General features: G+C 42.6%; 1 long non-coding RNA gene across 1 annotated transcript in view; it reads right to left on the minus strand.

The window, feature by feature from the left end:
• The window catches only part of LOC135200358 (uncharacterized), a 49,645-nt gene that overhangs the window by 13,015 nt on the left and 11,265 nt on the right, over window positions 1-25,365 (minus strand). The window contains exon 2 of the long non-coding RNA XR_010311269.1: window positions 14,491-14,660. This is a non-coding gene — a long non-coding RNA (uncharacterized LOC135200358). The remainder of the gene's footprint in view (window positions 1-14,490; window positions 14,661-25,365) is intronic.

Raw genomic sequence — 25,365 nt, forward strand, 5'->3', positions numbered from 1 at the left:
TTCGATCTGGGGTGCGAACCTGTTCCCCGAGACCGTAGTGAACAAAGTTCTGGGTGAAGCAGCTAGGGTCAACCAGAGCTTGCGAGTTCGCTGGGGCCTGATCCCCAAGAGGAGATTTGAATCCTCTGGAGCACAGCCCAGGGGTAAGAAGAGAGCAAGGAGTTAATTTTTTTTTGTTGTATTGTACACTAAATTGCAATGATTTTGGTATATAACAAATTGTAAAATGATCAAAACAACACAGAGAAAATATTATCACAATATGATGCATTATTTCGTAACGTGCTGACGTAAAAAAAAAAAATTTAAAAATTCACCATAAATCTAAATACGTATTGAGCTAGACTTCCCGTTTATTGCAAAATGAAGGTAATTGATTGAATATTACTAGACTGTAAGTGTTGTAGCTTACAATTGCAGTTTTCGATGATTTCGGTCGAGTTAAAATTGACCAAAGGTCAAATTTTTTTTATTTATCATGATTTTTATGAAAATATTTCAAAACTGATAAAGGCTACAACCATGGGTTATTTTTAGTTGTATTCTACATTAAATTGCACACATTTTCAAATATAAACTTTTATGTAACGGCTAATATAAAACGGTGCAAACATTACGACAATCTGACGAAAGAATTTCTGATTTTTTCAGCAGTTACCGCCCGAAGTAAGGAAAAAGTTTTTTTTTTCAAAAATTCACCATAAATCAAAATATTGATTTATTTGTTGCAAAATAAAGGTAAATGATTGAATATTACTAGAATGTAAGAGTTTTAGCTTAAAATTGAGTTTTTCGACCGTTTCGGTAGTGTCAAAGTTGACCGAAGGTTGAAATTTTGGCACTTATCGTTATTTATATGAAAATATTTCAAAACTGATAAAAGCTACAACCATGGGTTGGTTTTAGTTGTATTCTACATGAAATTGCGCACATTTTCATATATAAAATTTTATGCAACGGCTAATATAAAACGGTGCAAACATTACAACAATCTGACGAAAGAATTTCTGATTTTTTCAGCAGAGTTACCGCGCAGATATAAGGAAAACGTTTTTTTTTTAAATTCACCATAAATCGAAATATTGTGCTAGACTTCCAATTTGTGCAAAATGAAGGTAAATGATAGAATATTACTAGAATGTAAGAGTTGTAGATTACAATTGCGTTTTTCGACCATTTCGGTCGAGTCAAAGTTGACAGAAGGTTGAAATTTTGGCACTTACTGTTATTTATATGAAATTGCACACATTTTCATATATAAAACTATGTAACGGCTAATATAAAACGATGCAAAAATTACGACAGTGACGAAATCATTTCTGAGATGTGTCGCCGATGCTTTTTAGTACGAGAAGAAATTCGCGCATGCGCACCTGGGTAACGCTTGTAAACAAAACAACAGCTTGATCCGTGAACTCCCAGCATCCCTCAAGGCACGTGATTCAAAATTTTTCGCCAAGTAGTCCTATAACTATTTTTCTGCGAATATTTTAAAAAAACTTTTTGAGTCAACGTATTTTACGTCAATTAAGCACACAACAGACAATTTTCGTCAACGTAAAATATGTCCAATAGGCGTTTAAGGGTTAACAGCTCTCCTAGGGCTGGCCCGAAGGATTAGATATTTTTACGTGGCTGGGAACCAATTGGTTACCTAGCAACGAAACCTACAGCTTATTGTGGCATCCGAACCACATTACATTGAGAAATGAATTTCTATCACCAGAAATAAATTTCTCTGATTTCGCATTGGCCGAGTCAAGAATCGAACTCGCACCACCGGATTGGTAGCCGTGCGCGAAGTCCACTCGTCCAACAGGAAATGTCTAGAGCGGTAGAAGTTAGTCCGGTAAGTAGTGAGGTAAATCACGAAATAGACAAGCAAATTACTCTTATTAAAGCATTTGTGAAATGGAAACAGCATGGGGGCGGGAACCAGACGAACGCGAGGGACACGGACAGTAGCAGACCTTCGGGAAAAACAAATGGTAACAGAGAAAGTGTAATAAGTAGGTCCACATCGTAGGGAATGATGTTACCGCCTCCGGACGCAGGAAGAAGACCAGATCCTGTGAGGAACTACCAGTTCTTGCAGGGCAAGTGCCAGAATTCAATGGTTCCCAGCACAAAGAAGGATTCTTCTCCGTAAAGGCCTTTTTAAAGTGTGTGGAACTCGCTCCGGAAAGGTGGATGGACGAGGAAAGAGGTTTGGTTGCCAAACAGAAAATTACTGGGGACACTGGGTGTGTGAAGGTGGGTTGATACTATGACTCTTCTGAAGATTGGGGCGAATTAAAAAAGAAACTGATCCACCGTTTAGGCCTCCTGGAGGATGAACGAAGGGAGTTAAGGGCAGCTTACCGGCCCCCAATGAGGGTGGGGGAGACCGTGGCCTATTTTGTCGACTGACTGTCAAAGGACTATGATAGTCTGATAGCGGCAAAGGATCAAACGGGAGTTGCGAAAGATGCCTTCTGCAAGCAAATATTGGAGGAGGTCCTTCCAACAGCTGCTATAGGTATCATCAATGGAAATGAAGCACTACAAGTGCCGTTAAAAGACGTTATTCCAGCCTTACAAGAACTAGTGAATAGCAAGCGGCGGAAACAAGATAGAGGAGGAGGTCAAGTCGCTCCCTGTCCTTTCTTCGCTCCTGCCGCCCATCCCTGTACAAACAAACGCTCGAATGGGTGTCTAACGTTGCACAGTGCAAATGGGCATTCCCATTATACTGAGAATCGGGTTCGGGAGCAAGCACAAAGTGGTTCTCTTTGGCATGGAGGGAGGAGGAGTGGGATTGGCGATGCAGTAGGAGGGGGGCAATACCAACAGATTCCTGTATTGGGGGAAACAAAAGCAGCTGTCAAATTGCCCTGGCTGCCACGGGGGATATGGGAGTGGTGCCTGCCAGCCCTGAGGTAGGGGAAGTAATCCCATCCGCCTATCTCTACTTCCTTCCTCTTGTCCCGGCAAGGAAACTACAAGAAGGAATGTTGGTATATATAAATCCCCATAGAAAGTGGGCAGACTTTCTGTTGCCTGATGTCGCTACCATCGTCGATGGCAAGGCAAATGTCCCTTTTGTAAATGTGAGTAGTAGTAGGTTAGAATTAAGTAATGTCTCTCTCTGTGATTTAGAAGTGTGTTCCCTTGTAGAAACCGATAACGCACTGTTAGCCTTGACTACACAGAGTTAAGATTGCGGCGAACCCCAGTTTAGAAAATGATTGCAAACAGCTGTAAAAGCAACTCCTTTGAATTACCGCAGTTGCGTACGAGAAATACAAAGAGAATATCAACACACATTGGCGATAGGAAAAGAGCCTCCAGGGAGAATGAATAAGTTACCTTTTAAAATAGAAACAGATGATCATCCCCCTATTCAAAGTAAACCTTACAAAACACCTGCCTGTCATGAACAAGCAATTGGGGAAAAGATAAAACAGATGCTAGAGCAGGGTATCATTCGGGAAAGTGAGTCTCCCTGGGCTCTGTGTTGACTATAGACGATTGAATGCCATTACCAAGGATAATACCTATCCATTGCCCTCGATCGAAGAATAAATTTTTCACCATATTGGATCTCAAGTCCGGCTATCATCAAATACCCCTTGATAATGAGAGTAAAGAGAAAACAGCCTTTATAGCGAATAATCAGCTATATGAATGTAATTTCCTTCCATTTGGATTAAAGAATGCTCCGGCTCATTTTTCATGAGTAATGATGTCCGTTTTAGCCTATATAATTGGCCTTGGGGTTTTTGTATATTTAGACGATATCATTGTAGTTGGTGCTACTGTAGAGGAGCATACAGCTAACCTGATAAAAGTTTTGGAAACATTAAGCGTCATGGGATGAAAATAAATTTAGAAAAATGGTATTTTCATTTTAAAATAAGTTTTTAAATATACTTACCTGGTAGTTACATATATATAGCTTTAAACCGCCGATTCGTCGCGCGCACGGCAGAAATTCAAAATTCGCGGCTATCACCGATAGATGGTCAGGTGATCATACCTGTGCTCCCTCTATCCAGGTACCTGGAACCATTCCCATTTGTCCTCAGAAATTCCATGCCCCTGTTCTCAGAGGGGAGGAGGGAGGGAGCTTTATATATATGTAACTACCAGGTAAGTATATTTAACAACTTATTTTAAAATGAAAATACTATTTTTAAATATCTAACTTCCATGGTAGTTACATATATATAGCTGATTGACACCTTTGGTGGTGGGTTAGAGAACCTCAACAACGTTGGGAATTCGTAAAATTATTAATCGCTACAATTTAGCTGAAACTAATAATCTGGTTCTTACCTGATAAGGAGGCTGGCTTCAAAGTTTTCCTGCCTCATTAGCCTGCATTCATTGAGAGACCCAGCGATCCACCCAGGGGGCTGTAGAAAGTCTCTGTGGGGCTGTCACACAGTCCTCGACCTTAACATGACTAGACCACCACCCTTGCTATGCCGGCAAAGCCATGGACAATGAGCTGACCACCTGACCAACTAACACACTAAAAACACACACCATAAAAACCTAACCTAGACTTGCATCCCAGACTGTGGAAGGTTGCGACAACCTTCACAGACAACCTGTGATACCAAGTTCAAGAAAAGCAAGGGTATAAAAAAAAGGTTACGGGTTAGAGGCAGTAGCACCTTCTCCAACTACGGCGCCGGAGGCAACGTACGGACCCAGGGAGCAACAATCTTCATATTGGGTCTGTACCTCTTTGAGGTAGCAATCTGCGAAGATAGACTTGCTTCTCCAAAAAGTCGCTTCTAAAATAGCCTTCATCGACTTGTTGTGTCGATACGCCATCGAAGTCGCCACAGCTCTTACTTTGTGCGCCTTGACTTTGAGGATTGGGAAGCTTTTCTCATCACAGTTCTGGTGAGCTTCCCTTATCAAGTCTTTGATAAAGAACGCCAGTGCGTTCTTCGACAAAGGTAGTGAAGGCTTCTTTACCAAACACCAGAGGTTGTCCGTCTGTCCTCTTAAGTGTTTGGTTCTCTGTATATAAAACTTTAGGGCTCTCACTGGACAAAGGCCTCTCTCCTTTTCCTGTCCTACTAAATGAGATAACCCTGGGATGGTAAAGGATCTAGGCCATGGGTGAGAAGGATTCTCATTTTTGGCGAGAAAACCTAGTTGCAGCGAGCAGACTGCATTCTCCCCACTGAAGCCTACATTCTTGCTAAAGGCTTGCAGCTCTCCTATTCTCTTGGCTGTTGCAACCAGGAATAGAGTCTTCTTGGTGAGGTCCTTCCATGAAGCCTTGTCGAGGGGTTCGAACCTACTCGAAGTTAAAAACAACAGGACAACATCCAAATTCCAAAAGGGGGTTGGATTGTCCTTTCTCTTAGCCGTCTCGAAAGACCTTATGAGGTCCGAGAGATCCTTGTTCCGCGATACGTCAATGTTCCTATGATGGAAAACGGATGTCAGCATACTGCGGTATCCTTTGATGGTAGAAACCGCTAGTTTCTGTTGGTTTCGTAGAAATAACAAAAAGTCTGCCATTTGAATTATAGAGGTATTGGAAGAGGAAATGTTTCTAATCCTGCACCATTCTCTAAAGACGTCCCACTTAGATTGATACTACTTGATCGTGGACGTCCTCCTCGCTCTTGCGATTGCTCTTGGCAGTTTTTCGATAGTAGAAAGGCAGTTAGACTGAGAGCGAGGAGATTTTGATGGTATCTCTCTAATGTGGCTGTTTGAGTAGATCGCTCCGACAGGGCAACGATCTGGGGGTGTCCACCAGCCATTCCATCACTTCCGTGATCCAGGGTCTCGTGGGCCAAAACGGAGCTATCAGTATCATTCAGGCGTTGATCGATTCCCTGAACTTTTTCAAGACTCTGTCTAGGATCTTGAATGGGGGGAAGGCGTACGCGTTTAGTCCTTCCCAATCCATGAGAAAGGCGTCCACTGCTTCCTGGTCTGGAACTGGCGAGCAATAAACAGGTAACCTCTTTGTTCTCTGCGTCGCAAAGAGGTCTATTGTCGGTTCTCCCCACAGATCCCAAAGCCTGCTGCATACCTCATGATGCAGGGTCCACTCCGTCGTGAGAACCTGTCTTCCTCTGCTGAGGAGATCCGCCCTGATGTTCCTCTCTCCTTCTATGAAGCGAGTTAATAGAGTAATGTTCTTCTCTTTCGCCTCGTAAAGGGAGTCCGAACGAGTGCCTCCCTGTTTCTTGATGTAGGCCAACGCTGTGGTGTTGTCCGCGTTGACCTGAACTATCTTTTTCTTGACTTCCTCTTGGAAGTGCAAAAGGGCTAGCTGAATGGCTGCCAGCTCCTTCACATTGATGTGCCATTCTTTTTGATGATCTTGCCATAGACCAGAGATCTCGTCCTTCCCCAGTGTTGCACCCCATCCCACGTCCGATGCATCTGAATACAACACTAGGTCGGGGTTCTTCTGTTGAAGTTCGAGGCCCTCTTGAAGTTTTTTGGGATCGTCCCACCAACTCAAATGATTCTTGATTCCCCGAGGAATTGGAATCCATGTCTCGAGGTCTTGGTCTCTCGTCCAGTAACTTGCCAGATGAAACTGAAGTGGACGAAGATGCAGTCTTCCCAGGGAGACGAATTGCTCGATCGAGGAAAGGGTCCCCAGCAGGCTCATCCATTCCCTTGCCGAGCAGGTCCATCTCCCTAGGAAGAGCTTCACGTTTCTTAAGCACTCTAGAATGCAATTTGGGGCTGGAAAAGCCCGAAAAACCACTGACTGAATCCTCATCCCCAGGTAGATGATGTCTTGTGAAGGAGTCAGCTGTGATTTGGCTAGGTTTACTAAAAGCCCCAACTGTCGTTAACGTCATAGTTACTTGTAGGTCCTCCAGACACTTTACTTGCGACTTGGCTCTGATTATCCAGTCGTCCAGGTACATCGATATCCGTACCCCTTCCAGATGTAACCAAAGGGACACGTTCGACACTACTCGAGTGAAAACGTAAGGAGCCGTGTTTAGTCCAAAACAAAGTGCTCTGAACTGATACGTTGTTGACTGATGAACGAATCTCAGATATTTTCTGTAATTCGGGTGGATTGGGACGTGGAAATAAGCGTCCTGCAGGTCTATCGACACCATCCGGTCTCCTTGTCTGGCCTGCTAGGACTGACGCTGCTGTCTCCATAGCAAACTTGATTTTGCTTACGAATTTGTTCAGTAGACTTACGTCCAGCACGGGTCTCCAAACCCCCCCCCCCCCCCCCCCCCCCCCCCCCCCACGAGTTCTTTGGTACCAGAAATAGCCTGTTGTAAAATCCCTCCGAAAAGGTGTCCTCTACTATTTCTATCGCCGCTTTTGACAGCATCTGATCTACTTGTTCCTGCAGAGCTGTTGCTTTGCTTCCTGAGTAAGTGGCAGTCAACTCTAACGGCTCTGACGAAAGAGGGGGCTTTCTTACGAAGGGGACCTTGTATCCTTCCTTCAGAACATCGATTGTCCACTCGTCCGCTCCCCTTTGGCTCCACTCTCGCCAGTAGTGGGATAGCCTGGCTCCCACTCGTGTCTGGAGGTTGACGAAATCATTTTCTGGTTTTAGGTTGCAGTTTAGGGGTTTTCCTAGGTTGTCCTCCTGCAGCCGTCCTCTGGGTTCCTCTCGCAAGAGCTCTTCCCACAAAAGGGCTGATGCGTGGGAGGAGTCTCCTTCTCCTTTCTGGCTAAAAAGTTAGCTGGAAGAACTTTCCTTGCAGTCCTAGTGATTAAGTCTTGCATCACTTGTTGCGCAAGAGCAGCCGACAAGTCCTTTGCCAGCTCTGAAGGGAATAGCTGTTTAGTTAACGGAGCATATAAAAGCTCTGACTTCTGGGCCAGAGTCACTCCTGAAGAAAGGAAGGAACAAAACATAGCCCTCTTCTTAAGGATGCCAGCTGCTAAAAGGGCCGCTAGCTCGACAATACCGTCCCTTACCACTTTATCGAGACAGGTAATAAGATGCATCTGTCTCTCGTTCTTGCCGTCCGACACATCAGCAAGAGCTCCGAGAGTCCAATCCATTAAGGGGGCCGGCCGGCTAATGCTGTTTTTTAACGACAGGACTTTGACATTCATATCACTTAATAAGGTGACTTGGGACATCTCCAAACCGCACATGATTTTCGCCTCTGACCTTCGGTTTTGTGACGCCAGGGGAATTTATCCCGAAAATAACCATTTTCCAAATTCTATCTCCTCCCTTGATATTTAATATTAAGACCTGGGATTACTACCATATATAAACCTGATGTAGAACTCCAATCAAATGGAGAGTTTTTTTTCTAAAAGTCATTTTTTTGCTAGATATGAATTTTTCAATATGGTAAAAAAATAAACCCAATAAATCAGGAGAAAAAAATTTATAAAAAAAAAAGACGAAACAAAAATTGGAAAAAAGGGCTCTATTTGATTGTTCTATAATGTCTTTCTGAGTTATGTACCAAATTCAAATGTTATAGCTTTAAAACTAAGTGAGGAGATAGATTTTGAAGGTCAATAAGTATAGTTTTGAGATACGAACATTCAAAGTTTTCCTTCGTATTTCTATAAAGACAATGTTAATAATGATTATTATGAATGTATATTTCTTTTTTGTGTATTAATAAACCAAAACTATTTTATTTATCATAATTTAATCATAAATGATGATCCCTTTGCTCATTTATCGTAGCCTGGGGCACTGCTTGAGGCAAGATGGGGCACTCCTTCCTACGTAACCCGCTCTCTCCCCTTCACTAACTCGGCTCATTACAGCGAATTTTCTTATTTATGTTAGTGAGATGTTTTCCTTGTATTTTCCTCTTTGGCATGATGACATTCTTGCCGAAACAAAGATAAACAAACGTAAATGCAAGAGAATGTCAGAGGTGAAACTCGAAGGTGTACTCTCTTTTTACAAAGACGATTTAATAAATCATGATTATTATGAATTTCATATTCCATTTTGGGTATTAAAAAACCAAAACTATGTTATTTATCATAAATGAAGATCTCTTTGCTCAAGATCGTAGCCTTGGGCACAGTGTGACGTGTGCTGTCAGGCAAGAAGGGGGCGTTACTAGGCAACCCTCCCCTCTCTCTTCACTAACTACGCGTATATTATGATATTCTGTAATAATACTTGAGCGATTTTCTTTGTCTGTATGTTAGCGAGATGTTTTCCTTGTCTTTTCCTCATTGGCATGATGAACTTCTTGCCGAAACATACATAAACATACGTAAAAGCAAGCGAATGTCATGAGGTGAAACTCGAATGTGTAATCTACTTGAAGTCTGTTGTCCTACTGATTCATGATTGAACCAGATACTCGCTTGAGTCGCTTCTGTGAGCCACGGAATCTCTACAGATGCCATTTCTCACAGATGCCATTTCTCACAATTTCTTTGCCAATAATTATCAAAATTTACGATAACAGAAGAAATATTGCCTTTTCTTGTACGGATGAATGTTTTAGGCTTATTGAGTTATGTTTACTAACTACGAAAGTAAGAGGAATTTTGACGAAATATTTCGTATACGTATTCTCAATTGCCATATGAAGCTCCATGAATTTTTTCATGACTTTGCATTTTTCGCCCTATACCACCATATATAGGGGTTCCGGCCGGCCCCCTTAAGCTGAATACTTCAATCGTCCTGAAAATGCCTTTCAGCAAGTGGTCTATTTCTGAACCGGACCACATAACTTTAGCCTTGGACATGGCAGTCCTACGCGATGCGTCTACAAGCCTGGAGAAGTCTCCTTGGGAGGAGGCAGGAACTCCCAAGCCGAAAGCCTCCCAAGTCTTGTACCACACGCTCGATCGAGACGCCAATCTCGTAGGGGGGAAGGAAAAAGTTGTCCTACCCTGTTCCTTCTTCTTGACAATCCATTCGTTCAAAGTAGAAAAAGCTTTCTTGGCTGATCTGGCCAAAACCGTCTTCCTGAAGGAGGAAGACTTCTGAGGTCTACCCTTCAAAAATTGCGAGGGCGGACTTCGAGGAACTGCTTGCTGGAAGTCTGTTGGATACAAGTCTGCCAAGACCGCAAGTAACCTCTTGAGATCTGCTTCATGCAGATTTTCTTGCGTCTCATCGTCCGAGATCTCTTCCAGCGGATTGACGTTATCCGAAGTCGAATGAGCGGGAGAAACACGTCCGTCGTCCTGTCTGTATGTGTCCTGACTGCGTCCAGCAGCCTGCGACGGAGCGTCACACTCCTTGACGCCTTCCGTCATGCGTCCAGCTTGCTGCGAGGGAGCGTCTACAATCGCTGCAGCTTGCAGCGAGTCCACGTCTCGCTGACAGTAAGCATCTGTCAGTACCGATTCCAGTCGTATCCTCTTGACTGGTCTGTTAACGTCCTTGGGTTCTCTCTTGTGCATCTCTTCTCTTAGTACTTGCGACTTGAAGACGTCAACAGGGACGTAATGGACTGTTGAAGTCCCGACAAGAACGCTGCTTGCGGTGCCTCTTGCTGCTGGGGAATAACTGGAGATGGCACTGCCCGCACGTTTAACGCTTCGGAGACACTAGTAGCGGTCTTCTGGCGACAAGGTGGAGACGCTCCTTGCGACACCTCCCAGTCCGGGGGAGGGGGAGAAGCGTGCACTGATGTAAAGAGAACGTCTCCTTCTTCCGAAGAGCTGTGCTTCATGCGTCTCTGTTTCGGAACGGATGCGTCGTCCTCCTCTGACAAGAACTTCTCCGGCAAGCTCCAATTACTGCACGACGGTTGTTGGAACGCGACGGGGGACTTGCGTCTCTTGAGGGGTCTTGACTCTAGAGGTTGACGGTAACCGTGTCAAGGTCTTGCGTCATCAGAGGAAGACGAACACTTCCTCATCTCGCCTTTCCTGTGGTGAGGGAGAGCGTCCTGGGATGCGTCAACAGGATCACTCGAGGGGACGTCCGTTCGCTGTTCAACGTCTCTCACCTCCCTTAGCCTGTCGACGTTCCTTCTCCCAGGGGTTAGGGAGCATGGAAGAGGTCTAGGGCTAGGAGCATGACAGACACGAACGGACGCACCCTCCACTACACTATCACTATCACCGAATTTGCGTTGCAAACCCCGCACTGCACCCCACATAACTTCCTTATCCGAAGTAAGGGATTGCACTTGTACACCTAAGGCAGAACTAGCAACCATAACATCTTTCATGGTTGGTTCACTTACCCCCGACTCCATAGGAGGGTCTGGTACTACTACCTTAGGATCAGGATTAGGAATATTAGCCTTAGAGACGTTAGAAGGGGGCAGACTATCAGAGGATCTAGAAGAAAGAACACTAGAAGATCTAGCTCTCCTAATTCTGTCTTTTTCTAGACGTCTCACATATCTATCATACTCTCTCCATTCTCTCTCCGACACTCTCTCACATTCATTGCATCTACTGTCAAAAGTACAAACGTGCCCTCTCCAATGCTTACATACCGAGTGGGGATCAAGAGCGGCTTTTGGAAGCCAGGTCTTGCACCCCTTCACACACATTCTCACAACAGAGTCAGCCATCTTGAGAAAACCGAAAATCAGTGAAAAAATCCAAGTCGGAAATCAACAAAGCCTATCTATGCACAAAGAAAAGCAAAGAATAATCCAAAATCAGCGAAAGCCATCAACGAAAAAACCAAGTATTGGGTACTTCACCAATTGTAGCAAACCCAAACAAAGAAGAGCGAATTTCCAAACGTGCTGCACCGAGCGACGGCAGGGAATTTCTGAGGACAAATGGGAATGGTTCCAGGTACCTGGATAGAGGGAGCACAGGTATGATCACCTGACCGTCTATCGGCGATAGCCGCGAATTTTGAATTTCTGCCGTGCGCGCAATGAATCGGCGGGTTAAAGCTATATATATGTAACTACCAGGGAAGTTACATATTTAAAAATGTCAGTTTTTCCAGGCCGAAGTAGCGTTTTTGGGGCTCCTAGTAACTTCTGAAGGCCTTAAGCCTTGTGCCGTAAAGTCGTTGCAATTAAAGAGCTTCCATGACCAAAACATGTGAAGGATGTAGCCAGCTTCCTCGGACTCAAGGGTTACTATCAGAAGTTCATTAGGAGCTTCGGACAGATGGCGTTACCGTTAGATGCATTAAGGAAGCAACCTGATTTCCAATGGGGTGAGAAAGAGGAAGAAGCTTTACAGAAATTAAAAGATGCCCTAGTGAGCAACGAACTCTTGGCTTATCCAAAGTTTGATCGCCCTTTTTAAGTGACTACAGATGCAAGTGAGATTGCGATAGGAGTAATCTCTCAGATTGACAGTGAAGGTGATGAAGGACCAGTATGTTTTGCATTGCGGGCATTATAAGGGGCAGAGAAAAATTATAGCACCTTCGATCGAGAGGCTTTGGCCCCTTCCTCTCAAAGGAATAGGGCTGCAAAGGAGACAAAGATTTAAAGGAGGAGACATTTGTTTCCCTAGGCAGTCTGGATGACTTCGTTAATAAATCCTGTGTCAACTTCTTCTGTTGCTCACAGGAAATCCCATCTATTATCACCTGTGGAAACAGACCTTCTCACGACAGGTGAAAACAGAAGGGCCGATCTCTGAATTGATGTCACCCCTTTTGTGGTAAGAGAACACCATAACTCCCTCTTCTTCAAAACTCACATGGCGTAGAGGGCAGCCAGTTCTTTAGAGCCATCTCTAACTCCTTATCTGCATATAAAAGTACGTTAAGGAGACATGACAAAAATTCTGCTGGAAGATCAGGATATCATGGATTTTACGAGCCAGAAAGCCTATCATCCAGCCAAGGAAAATCACAATTTCCAAGACTTTGAAAAGATTCTTTAGAAAATGGTCCAATTCAGCTGATAGGAATCTATGAGGCTGCAGAAGCGTGGCCACCGAGAGTAGAAGGCCTTTTCACCCGGGCATTTAAATCCCTAATACGTTTCGTATGTAGGCTGACCTGGGCTAAGATAAGTAGTCCTTCTGGGTTACTGGTCGAGTGAGGTCACGCTGCTTGGAGTCAAATTCTAAAGTGAAATTTAGGAGAATACATTCAAGTGCTGGTACATTTTAAGTGGCTCTTTATAAGTTTATGTGGACGAACAATTATTGAATTTGAAAAATAAGATTTAAAGAAGAAAAAGGCTGATAGAAGTTTTGTGTACAATACCACACGTGCTTGCTCCTGGAAGAAGATGCCTTACTAGTGCTGCGTAACTAAATGTAAGGGTAATTACAACAACGGACCAATTGTTAATATCTTCAGGTGTCCTGAAAATGAACAAGTTAAAGAGAAATGGCTAAGAAACATCAAGAGAGAAAATTTTCGTCCTACGGAGAATCATCGGGTATGCATTTTCTTCCTGATGATATTGTGAGGGAAACTTCTATTGTGGATGAAAAAACTGGGAGGAAAATAACTCCAAAATTAAAGCATCCATACATTAAAAAAAATGCTGTTCCCACAGTGTTTCCAAACTATCCTCAATATTTGTACCTAACTGAACATCGAAGAGAGTCACCCGATTCTAAAAGACAAAGAATAGAAGAAACCGCAGTCAAAGTAGCAATTGAAAGTAGTATATCAGATGCAAAGGCATACGAAACGCAAATTGGATTTAGGGATTTGCAAGAACTTTTGAGGAAACTTAAGCTGGATAAGTACTGGGACATAATTCATAAAGAACTTTATCTCTTGATCAGTCACATATCGCTTTCACCTTCTCCCAATATGATGATGTCTGTAATAATACATCCTGATAAATCTGTCCAGGCGTATATCGATAATGTGCCCGTACGTGCAAGTTACAAATACCATCGAAGTCATGTTACAAGAAATTAGAAAGTATGACAGACAATATAGCTCTTTCATAAACCCAGTTGCTATTATTCAATTAATTTTAACTTTTCTAATCACCATAATAGACCAACCATTCAAGCATTCAATAACTTTGAAATTTATCTTTGAGCAACTAAACTAGATGACTCAAAAGAGCATTCAGTATTCCACAGATCTTTTGGTTTCTTCATCTTTGCTATGCAATATTTCACCTCGAGCTTACAGATTCTTTAGGGATAGAAGATGGTTAATTTTACCCAGCATGTCAACGATCAGACAGGTGTTTATATCTAAGCAACTTAGTCCAAAAACAGAGCAGTATGATGATCATTTTCTTTCGTATATCAGGCAAAAATCAAAATCATTACAACCCACAGACAAAACAGTAACATAAATGATTGACCAGATGCATTTAAAGCTTTTTTTTTTATTATAAGGGAGGTGCTGTAATAGGATCTGCATTTAACAGCAATGAAGCAGCAACCACTGCATATGCTTTCATGATAGGTGCTGTTCTATCAAAATTTCAAGATGTGGTACATATTATTCCGGTAAAAACTATAAAACCAGAAACGCTATTCCAAGTTATAAAAAAAGTAATACTAGGGTTGGAAAAAATTGGATTGAAAGTAATCAGTGTCATTACTGATAATAATAGGATAAAAGGAAAAGCGATGTCGCATTTTGCAACCCCACCAAAGCTGTCAATTGCCTACCCCCATCCAGCTGCAAAATGCAGACCTTTGTTTTTCTTGTTTGATAGTGTACACATACTGAAGTGTATCAGAAATAACTGGTTGGGTCTCAAAGATGAATCCAAAACAATGGTATTTCCAAAATTTCCATTCAGCGAAATTTGTAGCGAACCAAATGTATCCTTTGCTCCCTGGAAATCATTAAAGGATTTATATTTAGTAGAGTCAGAATTATTGTTAAGACAATCTCATAAGTTAACAATAAAAGCATTGCGGCCATCGACATTTGAAAAACAAAACGTGAATTTAGTCCTAAAAATTTTTAATGAATAAATTATTCAAGCAATGCAAAATATTGGAAAAGAGAAAAAAATTATATTGTTACTGTACAATAAAGTTTCATACATACTTACCTGGCAGATATATACTTAGCTATAGACTCCGTCGTCCCCGATAGAAATTCGAATTTCGCGGCACACGCTACAGGTAGGTAGGTCAGGTGATCTACCGCCCCGCCGCTGGGTGGCAGGAATAGGAACCATACCTTCTGGAACCAGATTTTCTCTTCCACCTGTCTCCTGAGGGAAGGCTGGGTGGGCCATTCAATCGTATATATCTGCCAGGTAAGTATGTATGAAACTTTATTGTACAATAACAATATCATTTTCATACATTCAACTTCCCTGTCAGATATATACTTAGCTGATTAGCACCTTTGGCGGAGGGTAAGAGACAGCAAATTACTGATTAGACAGGTAAACAACATACGTTGTAGGTAATAAATAAATAAAACCTTGGTTCCTATGTGTTTAGACGAAGGGTCGACTTCCTAGCTATTGCTAGTAGTCTGCTTCGTCTCAAGAGCCTCAGCGAGGATGTGACGTATGGCTAAGAGTTCTTGTAGATCTGTCAATGGGGTCTTATCCACTTACTCGACAGAATCTAATGGTCATTTGTCAATGGGGTCCTATCCACTTACATGACAATACACCTATGCCTAGGGGCATAATTAAGGAGTATACAACACCGATCCCGATCACCTGATCCTAACACGAGGGTTTGTGCTTAGTTTGAAAAGAGCTATCCCCAAACTCCTTTCAAACAAACCAAAGAAAAAAAAAACACTATGTTAACATAAAAATTAACTCTCTTAGTTAAGGATCAGTGTCGGCTCCCTATCCCAGCAACGTATCCGTAGACACGTAAAACCAAGAGAGAAGGATCTCTCGTAGGTCAACTTGACCTCCTTCGTGCAAAGGGAAGTCAACACAGAGTTGCATCTCCCGTAAGTTACAGCTAATATGTCCTTCACGACATATTGTTATGTAACGAACAAGAATTCATAAAAGCTCGCACTTCAAGCGCTTTTAATTCTCAGCTGTTTGAAGGAATCATCAAGTTATTCATGAAGTGCTTTAGCGATCACACTTATTTCAAAGAAGACCAGGGCTTCCTTTGAAATGGATCTTTTCTGGATGAAGCCTAGAGCCTGGCTTGCGCCTGGGAGGCGCCTCGAGCCTGGCTGGCGCCTCGAGCCTGGCTGGCGCCTCGCGCCTGCCTAACACTTGGTTGGCGCCTAACTCCTGGAAGGCGCTTTTCGCCCGACTCATGGCTGGCGCCTCGCGCCTGGGAGTAGCTTCGCGCCTGGTTCCAGACTGGCACTATTTGGCGTCTGGCGCCTGGCTGACTCCTCTCCACTTGCTGGAGCTTCGAGCTTGGTAGTCTCTCGAGGATGTCTGGCGATGTCCACATCGGACACTCTTATCTGTCCGATTTGTTCGTCTCTAGCGCATCTGCGCTAGGTTGGAGGGCCCCTCTTTCTCTTCATCAGACAATGACAGTGTTCCTTGAAAATGTCTGTCTCTGGCGTTTTTTACGCCTGTTTTGGCATATGGCACCTGGTTGGCGCTACATTGTCCAAAAGTCCTGAACATCCACAATAGTTTATCAGGAGACTGGAGAAGAGTGGAAGAAGTTCTTCCACTTTGAGCTTTGGCCTCTCCGGCAAGGGGAGGTGATTGTAATCAGCTACATCCAGTAGACGATAGGATATCTAACCGTACGAGAGATAAGAGTCTTCCTCCGAGGAGGGTCCTTCCTGAATACTTCCGTGCTCACGAGATCTCTTCTTACATGTTGAAGGGGTGTCTCGTTGCAGAATCTTCCCTATCCTTGCCCGAAGGAAGGGAAGAAGCCTGGAAGTCGAAGGAGACTCCGAGCTGAAATTGGGAGTACTCCTGATTTCTAGCTCTTTATTGTATCCCTCTGAACACCTTCTGGGAAGCATTTCGAGCCGTCATCGCATTCCAAAGACTCTGTAGGCAAACGTTTGAACCATTCTACTGTAGATGAAAACGTAAGTACCCTGCCTGGACAACGAAACCTCTATCTGAAGACATTGAATCAGGAATAGGGGGTTTTAGTTCTTTTGCCAGACATACTATGCTGGCAAGAACCCATTGCCTAATCTCCATAGAATCTGATGCGAGATTCCAATGCTCAAACAAAAAATTCACTTGTCTTCTTGATCGTTTAGGACCAAGAGAAACAAAGAATTCCCTCATAAAAATTTCTCAAAAGAAGTTTGATGAGGAGCAGTTCCATCTTGTCGGAACATAGAATCTGTGGCCACAAAAAAAGATCCCATTAGAAGTACATGATATCCTACTCTTGTCATATTGAGGTATCGTATAAGATCCCGAAGATCTTAATCCTCTGCTATCTCCAATCCCTTTATAGAGACCGAGTATAGCCTTTTACTGCGTTCTTTGATAGCAGATATATACAAAGAAAAAACCGCTATGTGGTTCACAGAGGTATCGGAAGAGGACAGTTTCCTCATTCCCTCTAGCACGATCTGCAGCAATTCTATATCTTGTCCATGACTATTGTCATTTACCTTGAAAAATCCTCTCATTCATGTCCACTTCTGGTCAGTCTGCACGCAGACAGACTCAGAGTGGAGAGGTTGTTAAGGTCCATTTATAATAGATGCTGATAGAATATTCAGACTGTCTTGGAAAAGACTTCCAAAACATGCTGTGAGAAGAACGTGACCTTTGTGAATCCAACCTCTCTAAGGCCAAAATGAGGTATAAAGTATTATCCTCTCTTTCTTTGACGCCCTTTATCTTAAATTCTGTAAAGAATTTATATTTTAGGGGAAAAAAGACTAAAGTTTATTCCCCTTTCTATAAAATAAAGATGGCGTATATTGCTACCTCTCTTGGTTCGAGGAAAAGGAAGCAGTCTACAGGAAGACTGTTCGTCTTCTACCTTGCTAAGAGATCTATGAAGAAGACTTTTCGCAGGTTCTCATAACTATTTGCAATAAATGTTAGACATACTTTCACAGTTATTATCGTCGATCGAGAAGGTTCTCACGGACATGCAAAATCTTGCATCGAACCTCTTAAGGATCGTTGCATTCCCTGTCTGTTTTCCAAATAGGTTCTCTTTGTTAACGCGAACAGGAGCGAAAAAAGAGATTCTCGATGCTCTTTGCGATATGAGAGAGTCGTGGAATTGGCCTAAGTGATTAAATGGGTAACGAAATCAGGAACGAATCTTGCCGTTACCGAGCGTGCTGTCTGAGAGGCTAATGGACTCTTAGGTTAATAACTCGCTAAAACGAGAAAATATCTTGGATGGTGCTCTTGGCTCATTGCGCCAGGCTGGCGCTTCAAAAAGGCTGCGCTTTCTTCTAATTCTCTTTATGTTATGTGCCAAAACATCTGTGCCTTTATGGTACCCGACATCTTTTCACGTTAATTCCGTTCTTAGTAGGAAAAAACTCTTATATACGTAGTATAGTCCATTCAGGGGAACCATTTCTGCCACGAAGAGAATGTTTCCCATCCCACTCATTCATCTTCTCTTGAGCCATATCCGATTCTAAAAAGGTTGTGTGCGTTTCTCGAAAGACTTGACCATACCGTAGTCTTAAAGTGAATTGTCTACTACATCCATCTTCTTACTAAGCATGCATTCTAATAAGCCATGCTTTCGTAAGCATGAGAGCATTATATAATATAATGTTCTGCTGCGTTAGAATCCTTTAACCCTTAAACGCCGAAGCAGTAAAAAAAAAAAATGTCTCCCGTGTGCCGGAGACGTTTCAGAGTGAGCGCGGGAGCGGAAAAATTTTTTTTTTCAAAAAATCATAGCGCGCTTAGTTTTGAAGATTAAGAGTTTCTTTTTGGCTCCTTTTTTTGTCATTGCCTAAAGTTTAGTATGCAACCATCAGAAATGAAAAAAATTATCATTATCATATATAAATAGTGCGATATATGATAGCGCAAAAACGAAATTTCATATATAATTGTATTCAAATCGCGCTGTGCGCATAACGGTTGAAGGTAACAAGTTACTTTTTTTTTCGTTGTAATGTACACTAAATTGCAATCATTTTGGTATATAACAAATTGTAAAACGATAAAAGCAACACAGAGAAAATATTATCACAAAATAATGCATGAATTCGTAACGCGCAGACGTAAACACATATTTTTTTCAAAAATTCACCATAAATCTAAATATTGTCCTAGAGACTTCCAATTTCTTTCAAAATGAAGACAAATGATTGAATATTACTATACTGTAAGAATATTAGCTTACAAATGCAGTTTTCGACCATATCTGACGAGTTAAAGTTGACCGAATGTCGAATTTTTTTTATATATATTTTTTTATATGCAATTATTTCGGAAATAAGAAAAGCTACAACTTTCAAATATTTTTCGTTTTATTCTACATGAAATTGCGCACATTTTCATATATAAAACTCTATGAAATGCCTAATATGAAACGGATTAAATATTCCGAGAATGGGACTTACGCATTTCGGAGATTTGTGGCGGAGAATCCGCGCGCGGAGGGAAGGAAAGTTTTTTTTAAAAATTCACCATAAATTTAAATATTGTGCTAGAGACTTCGAATTTGTTTCACAATGAAGATAAATGACTGAATATTACTAGACTGTAAGAGTTTTATCTTACAATTGCGTTTTTCGACCATTTCGGTAGAGTCAAATTTGACCGAACGTGGTTTTTTTTTCTATTTATCGTGATTTATATGCAAATATTTCGAAAATGAGAAAAGCTACAACCTTCAACTATTGTTGTATTATACATGAAATTGCGCACATTTTCATATATAAAACTTTATGTAACGGCTAATTTAAAATGGTGCAAACATTACCACAATCGCATGTATGATTATTTTCGGAAGAGTTACCGCGCGGACGTAAGGAAAACGTTTTTTCATAAATTCACCATAAATCGAAATATTGTGCTAGAGACTTCCAATTAGTTGCAAAATTAAGTTAAATGATTGAATATTACTAAAATATAAGAGTTTTAGCTTACAATTGCGTTTTTCGACCATTTCGGTAGAGTCAAAGTTGACCGAAGGTTGAAATTTTGGCACTTATCGTTATTTATATGAAAATATCTCAAAATTGATAAAAGCTACAATCATGAGTATTTTATTGTTGTATTCTACATAAAAATGCGCATATTTTCATATATAATAGTCCATGTAACGGCTAATTTAAAATGGTAAAAAAATTATGTCAAAGTGACGAAATAATTTCCGAGATGTGTCACAGATACTTTTTAGTGCAGCAAGAAAGAAATTCGCGCTTGCGCGCCTGCGTAACGATTGTAAACAAAACAACACCTTGATCCGTGAACTCCCAGCATCCCATAAGGCGCGTGATTCAAGAGTTTTTGGCTGGTAGGCCTAAAAGTATTTTTCCACGAATTTTTAAAAAAACTTTTGTATGTCGACGTAAAATACGTCCAGTCGGCACCCGACAGACAAAAAATGTCGACGTAAAATACGTCCAGTCGGCGTTTAAGGGTTAATAATGTTACCTACGGTAAACAGCATTGAAAGGTTATAATATCTTTCTTATTGAAAGCTTCTTAGCAAAAGGCAGACAATATTTTATTTATGTTAGCTTAACTATCCCCTCCATTCGAGACTAAGTCCATGATTGTAGGGGGAATATACGGTTAACCATTCGATCCCGTTGGAGAGAGATGTAACCGAAAGCTCATGACCGAGAACCGGATGGTACTGTATTGGCCTTAGAATGACAGCTCGGCAGTCTCGCAGCTCTCGCTCGCTGCCTGACTGCATTCATCATGAGTTGCCAGTTACTTCATTCAATGAAGGAATATAATAAAATTATTCTCGAGCCTAAGGAAGCTCTTAATAATGCAAATTTAAGCCAAACAACCTTTGTTAAATACCGAAGCTGAGTAGGTATTGTCGTAACAAACCTTTTAAGCGAAATCCTTACCAGGAAAATCCTGTAAGGATATAGATAATTCCGTAGCGAACCACAAAGGCAACTATGGTATGCGTATATGACTTGTCATTCAGTAGTCGTATACAGCAAGTCTTGCTACTACATTCTTTCCTCTCCGATTCAGAGAGAGAATGGAAATCTTACCCTCTTCGTTCTTTTCGTCAATAAACACGAATTAGTATTAGTCGAAAGAGATCCCAATGAAAACTCTAGGATCGAAGAGAATCCCTCAAATTTTTATTCTCTTGGATATAAGGCCGTATTCTACGCCTCTATTATTTGGAAGAGTCTCTAATCAATGAATGAGAGCTCGTATGAATCTTGTTTAATTTGCAAACGATTGCCACTCTTTCTGTAAATGGTTGGGTGCATTATTTTAGAAGGGGGAAGATTTTAATATCGTCTTATTAGTAATGAACTAATTTTTCCAATAAAAAAGGTTTACGATTCCGATCTATCTTCCATTTCCTGTCCATCAAGTTAGGAGAAGAATGAGCAACCGGAGGAGAGCGCCTGCTTTCGTAAGGTGAAGAGCTTTTAGCAGTACCGATTCTAACCTGACAAGGGCTACGGCTGCCTGTGCAACATCTTGAGTCCCCGCCAGGAAAAAAGCCGATCTTGCTCTTGCCTTTACTTGAATTAAGACTATCCTGAGAAGGGCGACGGCCGCCTGTGCAACAACCCCCGTCCTTATCAGAAGAAGGCCTCGAATGTCTTTCACCTTTCGCAGAATCAGGCTCCAACTCCATCTCCGATGAAGATCCTGGTTTATTGTTTCAGGCGCTTTGCGCCTCATCTCAGGCGCTTCAGGCGCTTTGCGCCTCATTTCAGGCGCTTTAGAGGTTTCAGGCGCTTCAGGTGCTTTGCGCCTCATTTCAGGCGCTTCAGGCGCTTAAGGCGCTTTTCACCTTGTTTCAGGCGCTTCAGGCGCTTTGCGCCTCATTTCAGGCACTTCAGAAGCTTTGTGCCTCATTTCAGGTGCCTCAGGCTCTTTGCGTCTCGTTTCAGGCGCCTCGTTTCAGGCGCTTTGTGCCTCATTTCAGCCGCTTCAGGCGCCTCTTTAGAATCCTCTCGCCTTGTCGGCGATTTGCGCCTGGCCGCCTCGTCCGAGCTGTCAAAGATTTCTATCGGACGGGATTTCTTAACGGGAAGGAAGAGATCCTTTCTCCTGGGAGGATCCTTCTTCAAAACTTCTATTAACGAAGATATCTACTGTTGCCTTTATCCTAGGATCTTCGTAGGGTCGTCTTCTTTCTCCGTATCCGATCTAGGGGAAGGAGGATTTAATGAATAAATGTTTTCTTCTTCTCAGGTGGATAGCCTTCCGGAAAAAATTTCCGGAATAGAATCCCAAGCTGGCGATTTCCACGATCTTTTAGAAGGTCTCGACAGCTTGTGAGAACTCCACCCTATTTTCCTTTCGATGAAGACTCGGATGACGAAAAAAAAACACTGTTTTAGGATGCCTTCCAACGGCTATCCTTGGCAGTCTGGGACGCTACTACAGATCCTGCCGAGGGGACGCCCGACCGTTGGGGATTCTCTGAAACCTCCTTAAGGCTTTCGACATTCCTTCTCCTCTGGGCTTGTGAGCCTGGAAGAGGTCTAGGCCTGAGAGCGAGACAGAGCCGATCGGAACGCACCCTCCACTATTTTAGGACGCCTTTCCAATGGCGAACTTGGCAGTCTGGGACGTTCTACAGAGTCTGCCGAGGGGACGCCTGATCGGTGGGGATTCTCTGAAACCTCCGTGCGGCTTTCGACATTCCTTCTCCTCTAGGCTTGTGAGTTTGGAAGCGGTCTAGACCTGGGAGCAAGACAGAGCCGATCAGACGCACCCTCCACTTCAATGGGGAACACTATATTCACTTCTTACCTTTTAAGAGCTCGCTTTTGAGCTACATCCATTATCTTCAAATTTGCATATATAAATTTGTAGTTTCTGTGGAGTAAGAAGGTGATGAGGATGCAACAACTACTAGTACTGCTAATACTCTAACTGCTCGTTAGCACAAACGCTATTAAAGCTTATAAAGTAAGTGTATCTAGTTATATGCTTTTCTGACTTCCTAAAGTAGGAAATTAGAGTTTAATATTTCCTCAATAAAGTTGTAACCTTTATTACATGTAATAATGAATAAATATTAATAATTCCCTTTATTGCAAACTATGTGAGTGTCTACCGATAATTTCGGTAGTTTCACTTAGTATTTTCTTTGAAATTTCGAAGCGAAATTCATTAAAAATTTAATAAAAGCGTATGCCGAACCAAAGACCCAGTACTTCCCTGCAAAAGACAGCCCAGAAGATCGATGGCGATGAAACACGAAAATCAAATCAGGAGGAACTGTAAACGTATGTTTACATTCCAAACGATAGAGAAAATCTGGTTCCAGAAGGTATGTTTCCTATTCCTGCCACCCAGCGGCGGGGCGGTAGATCACCTGACCTACCTACCTGTAGCGTGTGCCGCAAAATTCGAATTTCTATCGGGGACGACGGAGTCTATAGCTAAGTATATATCTGACAGGGAAGTTGAATGTATGAAATTGCCTAATTACAATGATACAGCAAATTTTATAGAATTATTTTGGATTTGGTGGTCAATAGTTAATGTAAAGTCAATGTATGTATGTATGTATGTATGTATGTAAGAATGCATAAAAACTTCAGGTAATGAGTTCCTCACAGAATTACAATGTCACCAGCCTGTCCCAGTGTTTGATAGCCAGGTCAGCCTACTTAGGACGACGCGGCCAGAGGGTGAAATGGCCTTGTACTCTCGGTGGCCACGGGAGAAGTCCCTTTGGGAGGAGGCAGCCACAACCAAGGAAGGAACTTCTTGTCAAGTAGTACGAGAACCTTCTCTTCAAAATATGAGATGGTGGATACCTAAAGATAAAATTTACCCAATTCTCTCTTCTCTGAAATCAATTTCTCTACTTCTTTGAAAGCCTTCCTTGCTGAAATAGAAAGCACCATCTGAGTTTCATGAGCAGATCCTGCAGGCCTGCTCAATTGGAGAATCGACACTGGAGATGAAGGTGTTGCAGGAGAAAAGTAAGTTGGGTAGCTCAGTAGTAAATAGCACAACAAGGATGTGTAAACCGTAGGGGGAGTGTCTTCCTCCACTTCCTCTTCTTCCTCGACCGAAGGTATCAGAGACATTGTTAAGTCCCTCGTAGCTGTGGACGGCTTTTTTAAACAACTCAAAATGTCGTCCAATTGCTGCTTAATCGGTGGAAGGGAGGGATCCAACGACCCTGAAGGCTGTTGTACAGGAGCTGGAGCCGCGGACTCAAGTCTGACTGACTCCAAGCGATAATCTAAATAAGACAACTGACACTGTCCTGCTGTACGAAAAGGCTCGAATCCAGGTCTATGATGAGGGAGCTCTAGCACCAAGTACCATCCAGGAGTAAGAGGGTGCTGGAGCGGAACCACGTGCTCGGGCGAAAGTGGGAGCTTGGGCACAAGTGGGAGCTCGGGCGCAAGCCGGCTCTCAAGTGCAAGTGGGCGCTTGGGCGTTAGCACCAGCTTGGGAGCCAACAAGCGCTCAGGAGCATAAGACTGCTCAGGCACAAAAGAGCACTCATTCGATGCATCTTGTTGTGGCGCCAGCTGGCACTGTAACACTAAAGGTCGATCCGAAGAAACTTCATCACCTGAAACTACTGGTGTTACCGCACGTTTGCGTTTCACCACCACTTGACGTTTGTCTGAATGCTCATTGGAAAAACTCCCTGGGCCGTCCCAGAAACTACACGATGAAATAGCTTCTCTCACTCTTTTACAAGGCACCTGAGGGGTGTAAAGCAGTTCTGCTGACCTTTTCATTGGTCTTGACTTACCACTGTTGCGCCATGGCGCCTCTGTTCTGGACTTGAATTATCTGAACTAGCTGAAATACGCCTTTCCACTGACCATCTCTTGACACCTGGGCATTTGCGGCAGATGCGACGGAGGGGCCGACTCCCTGGGGGCAGACCTTACCAACCTCCCTTGGGTTTCCAGTATAGCTTCTCCCTGGTGCGGGGGAGTATGCTAGGGACCTCTGTCCAGAAGAATCGGCGGGCCTAGAAGCCAGCTCCTCCACTGTCACTTCACGATCACTCACAACATTTTAATTTCTCATAACAGCTTTTACAGAAGCCCCAATTTGAGCTACTGTGTTCACCAACATGTCAAATTTTTTCTCAAGAATGGTAATGGCACTAGGAACAGGAGTGTGGGAGCTGGGTCCAGGGTTAGGTGTAAGAGAGGCAGGATTATTAATGGCGGACAAAGCAGAGCGAGAAACAACAGGTCATTCAACAGGAAAATTAACTGATTCCTGACTAGCTAAACTTTTCCCTAGCAGTCTCCTTTCTCTTTCTGTCTTTCTCTAGTTTATTCAAATGAGAGTAAGATTTTCTCATCACAAGTCATACTAGTTGAACACACTTGTCCCCTGCAAGATGTACATTTAGTGTATGAATCATACTTCACTGAAGTAAGTCTAGTATTGCAGCCTGTGCTGCAGTAACGAATACCTGTCAAACTTGTGTCAGACATCTTTAATCTAACATGTCGAAAAGCAG

Source organism: Macrobrachium nipponense, chromosome 23 (assembly GCF_015104395.2).
Source record: "Macrobrachium nipponense isolate FS-2020 chromosome 23, ASM1510439v2, whole genome shotgun sequence".
Taxonomy (NCBI): domain Eukaryota; kingdom Metazoa; phylum Arthropoda; class Malacostraca; order Decapoda; family Palaemonidae; genus Macrobrachium; species Macrobrachium nipponense.